This window comes from Oncorhynchus clarkii, unplaced genomic scaffold (assembly GCF_045791955.1).
Source record: "Oncorhynchus clarkii lewisi isolate Uvic-CL-2024 unplaced genomic scaffold, UVic_Ocla_1.0 unplaced_contig_1596_pilon_pilon, whole genome shotgun sequence".
Taxonomy (NCBI): Eukaryota; Metazoa; Chordata; class Actinopteri; order Salmoniformes; family Salmonidae; genus Oncorhynchus; species Oncorhynchus clarkii.
The window spans coordinates 119,214-129,937 of record NW_027258033.1 but is presented as its reverse complement, the minus strand read 5'-3'; the positions used below and the strand labels follow the sequence as shown (position 1 = coordinate 129,937).

The 10,724-nt window shown below is 43.4% G+C and overlaps 1 pseudogene; it reads right to left on the bottom strand.

Moving 5' to 3' along the window:
- Nucleotides 1-2,223: 2,223 nt before the first annotated feature.
- Nucleotides 2,224-10,724, bottom strand: LOC139394602 (CD5 antigen-like; annotated as a pseudogene).

The following is a 10,724-nucleotide window of genomic DNA, read 5'->3' as shown; positions in this document are numbered from 1 at the left end:
TACTATACAACACACATCCCCAACTCAGATTACTATACTATACAACACACATCCCCAACTCAGATTACTCTACAACACACATCCCCAACTCAGATTACTGTACTATACAACACACATCCCCAACTCAGATTACTATACAACACACATCCCCAACTCAGATTACTATACTATACAACACACATCCCCAACTCAGATTACTATACAACACACATCCCCAACTCAGATTACTATACAACACACATCCCCAACTCAGATTACTATACTATACTTGACCAACATATGTTATATTGTAACAATTTAAATTACTTAGGATAAAAGCAGACAATATTGCCACTCCTATTTGACACATTTTCAATTTAAGCCTACTAGATCTACATCATAATCAATATCATAATCAATATCATAACATTTATAATCAATAACATCATTATCTATATACTACTAACAACATAACACTAATCTACATCATAATCAATATCATAACATTTATAATCAATAGCATCATTATCTCTATACTACTAACAACATAACACTAATCTACATCATAATCAATATCATAACGTTTATAATCAATAACATCATGAAGTAAACAACATCATAACAACAAACCCCAACAACAAACCACGATAAAGACATAAAGACAAAAGCAAAAAGCAACACATTCTGGACACAAACAGACGAAATGTAGCTACTATCTATCAATAATAAAACCAACATGTTACCAAAACCACCATGTTACCCAAAACCCCATGTTATCAAAACCCATGTTATCAAAACCCATGTTACCAAAACCCATGTTACCCAAAACCCCATGTTACCCAAAACCCCATGTTATCAAAACCCATGTTACCAAAACCCATGTTACCCAAAACCCCATGTTACCAAAACCCCATGTTACCAAAACCCCATGTTACCAAAACACATGTTACCCAAAACCCCATGTTACCAAAACCCCAAGTTACCCAAAACCCCATGTTACCCAAAACCCCATGTTACCCCAAATCCCATGTTACCCAAAACCCCATGTTACCCAAAACCCCATGTTACCCAAAACCCCATGTTACCCAAAACCCCATGTTACCCCATGTTACCCAAAACCCCATGTTACCCAAAACCCCATGTTACCCAAAACCCCATGTTACCAAAAAACCCCATGTTACCCAAAACCCCATGTTACCCCATGTTACCAAAACCCCATGTTACCCAAAACCCCATGTTACCCCATGTTACCCAAAACCCCATGTTACCCAAAACCCATGTTACCCAAAACCCCATGTTACCCAAAACCCCATGTTACCCTAAACCCCATGGCCCCCATGTTACCCCATGTTACCAAAACCCCATGTTACCCAAAACCCCATGTTACCCCATGTTACCCAAAACCCCATGTTACCCAAAACCCATGTTACCCAAAACCCCATGTTACCCAAAACCCCATGTTACCCTAAACCCCATGGCCCCCATGTTACCCCATGTTACCCAAAACCCCATGTTACCCCATGTTACCCAAAACACCATGTTACCCAAACCCCATGTTACCCCATGTTACCCAAAACCCAATGTTACCCAAAACCCCATGTTACCCCATGTTACCCAAAACCCAATGTTACCCAAAACCCCATGTTACCCAAAACACCATGTTACCCAAAACCCCATGTTACTCAAACCCCATGTTACCCAAACCCCATGTTACCCAGAACCCCATGTTATCCAAAAAACCCATGTTACCCAAAACCCCATGTTACCCAGAACCCCATGTTACCCAGAACCCCATGTTACCCAAAACCCCATGTTACCCAAAACCCATGTTATCCAAAACCCCATGTTACCCAAACCCCATGTTACCCAAAACCCCATGTTACCCAAAACCCATGTTATCCAAAACCCCATGTTAACCAAAACCCCATGTTACCCAAAACCCCATGTTACCCAAAACCCACGTTATCCAAAACCCCATGTTACCCAAACCCCATGTTACCCAGAACCCCATGTTACCCAAAACCCCATGTTTCTCTGGTGGTAAAAACCAAACTAAATGAATAATGGTGGTTGCAGTCACTCCTTTTAGATTTCTTCCAAGGTTCTAGAAAGATAAACTAATTCTGAACTTGTTGTTAAAATTAGAATCACTTCAGGTTTGTCACCACATTTTAAACACCAGTCCACTGCTGACCATCGATTTAAAACACAAAACTGTCCTAAGATCAGCATGTAGGGTCAGATTCATTCTACTCCTACTCCGTCCCCTGGGCTGCTCTCTCCTCTCCCGGTCCAGCTTCAGCTCTGGAGCTCAGAGAGACCATCTCCATGGCATTGACATCAAGATCCATGCTGCTCACCCTGTTCACTCTCTTCTGCCTCCAGGTGGGCTAGGGAGACACAGCACCAACAGTCAGACATTTACTCTCTGGTATCTCCATTCTCTCTCTCCCCCTCACCCTCTCCCTCTCACCCTCCCCCTCTAGTTTAAATGACTTGTAACGTCTGAGTAAATGTCTTTACCTTGTAGTACAGGTAGGAGGTGGTGATGGCTGTCAGTAGGATCAGCAGCACTAAAACGTGTCTGATGATGAAGGCTGGCAGAGGAGAGGCTGCAAACAGAAACACCTTGAGGAGGGGACTGATCATCATCACATAGATCTGTGGAAAATCTGTCAATGACAAAGTTATAAGTCTGGTTCATGTTCAGTTACCTGTGATGGTGAGGGAGAGGAGCTCACTCTCAGAGGAGAAGTTATGAGAGAAAACATAATTGTCATAAACACAGCTGTAGTTCCCTTGGTGGGAGTCATCTGCAGCAGGGAAGAGGAAGGCAGCAGAGTGATTGACAGCTGGCTGGGTTCTGTTGGAGCCTGTGAACGTGAGGAGGAAGGAGCCTCCTGGGTACTGTGGCTGAGTGGAGCAGGTGATGGTGAAGTTGTAGCCCCTGAACATCTCAGGCCCCTGGTGGCCCCTGGAGACCCCTCCCATTGGGTCAGTCAGGAAGATATCAGGCTGGACCAGGAGATCTGTAACAATAAAAGAGAACAAGACAAACCTCTTCAACTAGTTTCCTATAAATATGACAATAACATCAGCATGTAACAGTGCCAGCCACCCTCCCTCACAGGGCAACATGAGTAGTGGGCCTACAGTCACTGAGACAACATATGTTGATATCAGGCTGAAGCAGGACATCTGGAACAAGAGGAGAGAAAAAGAAAACGTAGCTCCTCAACTACTTTCCTCATTTAGATGTGACGATAACATGACATGTGACAGTGGTAGTGAGTAGAGACGTTCACTGAGATAACACTCAAATACAAAGCATTCTGGGATATTTAAGTTGTATTTGATTCCTACTTGACTGAGTGATCTATTTTGCAAAGCAGATTTACAAGCTAAACAGTCATCATGAGAGGTGCAGAGGAAGTTGTATGAATGAAGGAAATCAGTTGAATATAATTATAATATGTTGATATTTCCTGAGCAGATCACTGTGAGTCCAGGAATCAGATATAATACATGGACAAAAGTATGTGGAACTCAGCAGTGAGTTTTACAACTTACTTTTGGTAGTGTAGTGTATCTTGTTATTACCTGAGCAGATCACTGTGAGTCCAGAAAGGAGATCATATGTTCTTCTACACTCCCTCAGTGCAGATTCATCCCCATCACAGTCAACTCCAAACCCTCTAGTGGTGTTTCCAGGTAGTGCTGAAACAGTGGAGCCACAACCCATCTGTCTACACACTACTGCAGCTACATCCTCCTGCTCCCAGTCCTCAGCTCCCACAGTCCTCCACTCTCCCTGTTCGTACCACTCCACTCCACCAGCACAGCGACTGCCTCCTCCCACCAGCCTCACATCATCAGGCTCTGAGAAAAGAAAAGAGAGAGACAGTAATCTTACTATTTTCTCACTAAAACACACCTATATTGTCTCTCATATTCTTCACTCCAGGTGAAAAACAATGTTGACTGAGTGACAAACTGTTTCTTACCTGAGCAGGTGAGTCCAACAGCATTACCAGGTAGGCAGGTGTTGTTCTCTCTGTCTGAGGTGTCACAGTCCAGGAGAAGGGACTCATTGCCTTTACACTGGAACTCTTTATCCCAGGTCTGACCCTCACCTTCTCCATAGAGCCCCCCCTGTAGAGCTGCAGGAGCCCCACAGCCAACATCCCTACAGACTACCTCTGCATCCTGCCGGTCAAAGTCAGCTTCACACACTGAGGCCCAGGACTGATTGGACTTCACCTCCACTCTCCCAGAGCAGAGACCAGCTCCATCCACAAGCCGCACAGACTCTGGAGAAAAAGAGTTGGTTGAACATTCAATCAGTTTTGTTGATGACACTGTCAAGGACTAAACACAAATATGTTGGATAAAAGATTGTAGTTTGCTATGTTTGATACTGTTAGAGATAGAAATGGGTTCCTAGTCACTCAGGATCGGGTTGGGAATAATGCAGGCAGGAGACAGGAATAAGTTCACTTCACTTTATAGAAAATAAACAGCTGGACATCCATCAGGCAGCTTCACTTCAGTACCATCTGATCTACAAGGTCTGATGCTGTATGTCAGGGTCAGGATGGGCCAAGAGTAGAAAAGGTTGCTGGTTATGATGACATCACTGGTGAGAACTCAGTGATAAAAATATATTTGATCTCTCCCATATCTCCCTCTTCCTCTCCTCCTTCCTCCTCCTCTCTTTGTTACAGTCGTTGTGAGTAGAGACGTTCACTGAGGTAACACTCAAATACAAAGCATTCTGGGATATTTAAGTTGTATTTGATTCCTACTTGACTGAGTGATCTATTTAGTAAAGCAGACTGACAAGTTAAACAGTCATCATGAGAGGTGCAGAGGAAGTTGTATGAATGAAGGAAATCAGTTGAATATAATTATAATATGTTGATATATTTCCTGAGCAGATCACTGTGAGTCCAGGAAGGAGATATAATACATGGACAAAAGTATGTGGAACTCAGCAGTGAGTTTTACAACAGAGGATTATTTTTAGGCTCTACGTGGTTCAACACTCGGCGGTCCGTTCTGTGAGCTTGTGTTGTCTACCACTTCACTGCTGAGCCGTTGTTGCTCCGAGATGTTCCACGTTGAAATTCACTGACATCTTCTGTAAGGACATTTTACTGCTGATGTTTGTCTATGGAGATTGCATGGCTGTGTGCTCAATTTGATACACCTGTCAGGAACAGGTGTGGCTGAAATAGCCGAATCCACTAATGTCCACATACTTTTGGCCATATAGTGTATCTTGTTATTACCTGAGCAGATCACTGTGAGTCCAGGATGGAGATCATAACTTCTCTCACACTCCCTCAGTGAAGACTCAGACCCAGAACAGGAAACTCTAAACAGAAAAGAGAGAGACAGTAATCTTACTATTTTCTCACTAAAACACACCTATATTGTCTCTCATATTCTTCACTCCAGGTGAGAAACAATGTTGACTGAGTGACAAACTGTTTCTTACCTGAGCAGGTGAGTCCAACAGCATTACCAGGTAGGCAGGTGTTGTTCTCTCTGTCTGAGGTGTCACAGTCCAGGAGAAGGGACTCATTGCCTTTACACTGGAACTCTTTATCCCAGGTCTGACCCTCACCTTCTCCATAGAGCCCCCCCTGTAGAGCTGCAGGAGCCCCACAGCCAACATCCCTACAGACTACCTCTGCATCCTGCCGGTCAAAGTCAGCTTCACACACTGAGGCCCAGGACTGATTGGACTTCACCTCCACTCTCCCAGAGCAGAGACCAGCTCCATCCACAAGCCGCACAGACTCTGGAGAAAAAGAGTTGGTTGAACATTCAATCAGTTTTGTTGATGACACTGTCAAGGACTAAACACAAATATGTTGGATAAAAGATTGTAGTTTGCTATGTTTGATACTGTTAGAGATAGAAATGGGTTCCTAGTCACTCAGGATCGGGTTGGGAATAATGCAGGCAGGAGACAGGAATAAGTTCACTTCACTTTATAGAAAATAAACAGCTGGACATCCATCAGGCAGCTTCACTTCAGTACCATCTGATCTACAAGGTCTGATGCTGTATGTCAGGGTCAGGATGGGCCAAGAGTAGAAAAGGTTGCTGGTTATGATGACATCACTGGTGAGAACTCAGTGATAAAAATATATTTGATCTCTCCCATATCTCCCTCTTCCTCTCCTCCTTCCTCCTCCTCTCTTTGTTACAGTCGTTGTGAGTAGAGACGTTCACTGAGGTAACACTCAAATACAAAGCATTCTGGGATATTTAAGTTGTATTTGATTCCTACTTGACTGAGTGATCTATTTAGTAAAGCAGACTGACAAGTTAAACAGTCATCATGAGAGGTGCAGAGGAAGTTGTATGAATGAAGGAAATCAGTTGAATATAATTATAATATGTTGATATTTCCTGAGCAGATCACTGTGAGTCCAGGAAGGAGATATAATACATGGACAAAAGTATGTGGAACTCAGCAGTGAGTTTTACAACAGAGGATTATTTTTAGGCTCTACGTGGTTCAACACTCGGCGGTCCGTTCTGTGAGCTTGTGTTGTCTACCACTTCACTGCTGAGCCGTTGTTGCTCCGAGATGTTCCACGTTGAAATTCACTGACATCTTCTGTAAGGACATTTTACTGCTGATGTTTGTCTATGGAGATTGCATGGCTGTGTGCTCAATTTGATACACCTGTCAGGAACAGGTGTGGCTGAAATAGCCGAATCCACTAATGTCCACATACTTTTGGCCATATAGTGTATCTTGTTATTACCTGAGCAGATCACTGTGAGTCCAGGATGGAGATCATAACTTCTCTCACACTCCCTCAGTGAAGACTCAGACCCAGAACAGGAAACTCTAAACACTCTAGTGGTGTTTCCAGGTAGTGCTGAAACAGTGGAGCCACAACCCATCTGTCTACACACTACTGCAGCTACATCCCTCTGGTTCCACACTCCAGCTCCCACAATCCTCCACTCTCCCTGGTCGTACCGCTCCACTCCACCAGCACAGCGACTGCCTCCTCCCACCAGCCTCACATCGTCATGCTCTGAGAAAATAAAAGAGAGAGACAGTAATCTTACTATTTTCTCACTAAAAAACACCTATATTGTCTCTCATATTCTTCACTCCAGGTGAGAAACAATGTTGATTGAGTGACAAACTGTTTCTTACCTGAGCAGGTGAGTCCAACAGCATTACCAGGTAGGCAGGTGTTGTTCTCTCTGTCTGAGGTGTCACAGTCCAGGAGAAGGGACTCTTTCCCTTTACACTGGAACTCTTTATCCCAAGTCTGACCCTCACCTTCTCCATAGAGCCCCCCCTGTAGAGCTGCAGGAGCCCCACAGCCAAGCTCCCCACAGACTACCTCTGCATCCTGCCGGTCAAAGTCAGCTTCACACACTGAGGCCCAGGACTGATTGGACTTCACCTCCACTCTCCCAGAGCAGAGACCAGCTCCATCCACAAGCCGCACAGACTCTGGAGAAAAAGAGTTGGTTGAACATTCAATCAGTTTTGTTGATGACACTGTCAAGGACTAAACACAAGTATGTTGGATAAAAGATAGTAGTTTGCTATGTTTGATACTGTAAGAGGTAGAAATGGGTTCTTAGTCACTCAGGATCAGGTTGGGAATAATGCAGGCAGGAGACAGGAATAAGTTCACTTCACTTTATAGAAAATAAACAGCTGGACATCCATCAGGCAGCTTCACTTCAGTACCATCTGAACTACAATGATCTGCCCATGAACATCTCCCATAAACCAATATGACAAACACAAATCTAATGTTTAAATACATCTGACATCTCTCCCTCTATTTAAATGAATTAAAAACACATAAAACATGATACATGGTAATATTGTATAATGTATAAATAAATCTCTCAATATGACCAGTCTCTTACCTGAACAGATCACATGACGATAATATTTACCATCACAGACACCAGGTCCTCCTCTTCTGATGCCACACTGTCTAATAGAAGACTCATTTCCCCTGCAAGTACTAATTTGCATGACTCCTCCTCTTCCCTCTTCAATCAGACCTCCTCTAGATTCAGCTACAGGATTCCCACAGTCCAGCTCTCTACACACAACCTTAACCTCTCCGATCATTCTCCACCAACTAGAACATAGACTCAACCACTCTCCTCTGTAGAAGGCTTCCGCTGTCCCAGAACAGGAAGTGGTCCCATTCACCAGTCTGACTGAGAGTTCAGCTGTAAACAGCAGAGAGGAAAACACAGTGGTGAGGACAGATGATGACAGTGATTCTGTTATTCTAACAGCAGTAATGCTTTGTGGTTGACAAGTATTAGTAGTTCCATAAAACACTACTTGTTATTGGGGTTTAGAATGGTTTGTATGGACACATGAATTTCTCCATGTGGGATAATAAAGTTGACTAATATTGAACTGCTATAATCACTGTAGATTTATACTCTACCTACCTGGTGGACTGACGCTTTGAGCCTGGAGATCTGAGGAGAAAGAGAGAGACAGAGGAGAAAGAGAGAGAAAGAGACAGAGAGAAAGAGAGAAACAAATGAGAAAGGGAGGAGTCAGAGGAAGAGAGAGGCAGAGGTTAAATGAACATCAACATGACCTTTCATGATGTGATGGGGAAGACAGGCTTATCGTTGGTATGGTGCAACAACACCCATGTGTACATACACTATATATACAAAAGTATGTGGACACCCCTTCTGTAAAGTTTGGTGGAGGAGGAATAATGGTCTGGGGTTGTTTTTAATGGATCGTGTTAGGCCCCTTAGTTTCATTGAAGGGAAATGTAATCGCTACAGCATACAATGACATTCTAGACTATTCTGTGCTTCCAACTTTGTGGCAACAGTTTGGGGAAGGCCCTTTCCTGTTTCAGCATGACAATGCCCCTGTACACAAAGCGAGGTCCATACAGAAATAGTTTGTTGAGATCGATGTGGAAGAACTTTACTGGCCTTCACAGAGCCCTGACCTAAACCCCATTGAATACCTTTAGGGATGAATTGAAACGTCGACTGAGCCAGGCCTAATCGCCCAACCTCACTAATGCTGTTGTGGCTGAATGGAAGCAAGTCCCTGCAGCAATGTTCCATCTTCTAGTGGAAAGCCTTCCCAGAATACTGGAGGCTGTTATAGCAGCAATGGGGCACCAACTCCATATTAATGCCCATGATTTTGGAATGAGATGTTAGATGAGCAGGTGTCCACATACTTTTGGTCATGTAGTGTAAATTCCCCTTCCATGCAAATGTGTAACTTTCTTTGCAGATGAGAATAAATCTAATTTAAAAAATATATATATATATCATTTTTTAAATCATTAATTTCAGGGGTCAGGGGTCAAGCTGAGCCGGACCAAGTGTGGAAAAGGTTGCTGGTTATGATGACATCACTTGTGAGAAGTCAGTAAAGACAAGATATTCAGTTGGCTGCATGTTAGTCTGTCAGCCCTATCTCTGTTGACATCTCACTTTCTCTCCACGCCTTCTCTCTCTCTCTCTCTGCTCCTCTCTCTCTCTTCCTGACAGATAGCATAAGACCTGTTGCCTTGGTAACAGACCTCTATCATCTACACCCCCTTCTCCTACTCTAACATCAGACCAATATAATATATAATATGTCAAGTATTAGTAGTTCCATAAAACACTACTTGTTATTGGGGTTTAGAATGGTTTGTATGGACACATGAATTTCTTCATGTGGGATAATAAAGTTTACTAATATTGAACTGCTATAATCACTGTAGATTTATACTCTACCTACCTGGTGGACTGACGCTTTGACCCTGGAGATCTGAGGAGAAAGAGAGAGACAGAGGAGAGAGAGAGAGAGACAGAGAGATAGAGAGAAAGGGAGGAGTCAGAGGAAGAGAGAGGCAGAGGTTAAATCAACATAACATGACCTTTCATGATACGATGGGGAAGACAGTGGTATGGTGCAACAACACCCATGTGTAAACACATTCGCCATCTCTCCTCCACCCTCCTCTCTCCCCTACCCTCCTCTCTCCCCTACCCTCTTCTCTCCTCTGCAAATCTCTCTATCCCCTCCCTCCCATCATCTATACTCTACCCTTCTCTCTCCTATCCTCCACTCTCCCCTTCCCTCCTTTCTCCCCTCCCCTTCTCTCTACCCTACCCTCTATCCCCTCCCCTTCTCTCTCCCCTATCTTCCACTCTCCCCAACCCTCCTCTCTCCCCTACCCTCCTCTCTCCCCTACCCTCTTCTCTCCTCCTCCTCAAATCTCTCTCCCCACCCCTCCTCTCTTCTCATCTCTCTCTCTTCGTGACGTATAGTGTTGGACCTGTTGGTCTTGACTTAACTAATCTATAATCTACACCCCTCCCTTCTCCTACTCTAACATAACACCAATATAATATATAATACATAATATATACTCTCATTCATTTACATAGAGACAGATACAATCAATCATTAACACACTGAATATACAACAGTCAGATGCATGACACCATCACAACTTAACTGACATTAGTGCCTGTCCCCAGATGGACAGTTAGACTACAGTAAAGTACATTTACAGGTGATCACATCATTGTCCTGCTTTGAGACACATTTTTACTGTCTGCTTCCAGTTGCATGTTATTTTACTAACCCTGCAAATTATAATATATCTTACAATATCTAAACATATCTCAGTAACTGTCACACGTGAATATCAGTATAACAAAATCCTACCTGTGCTCCACAACAGGGTCAT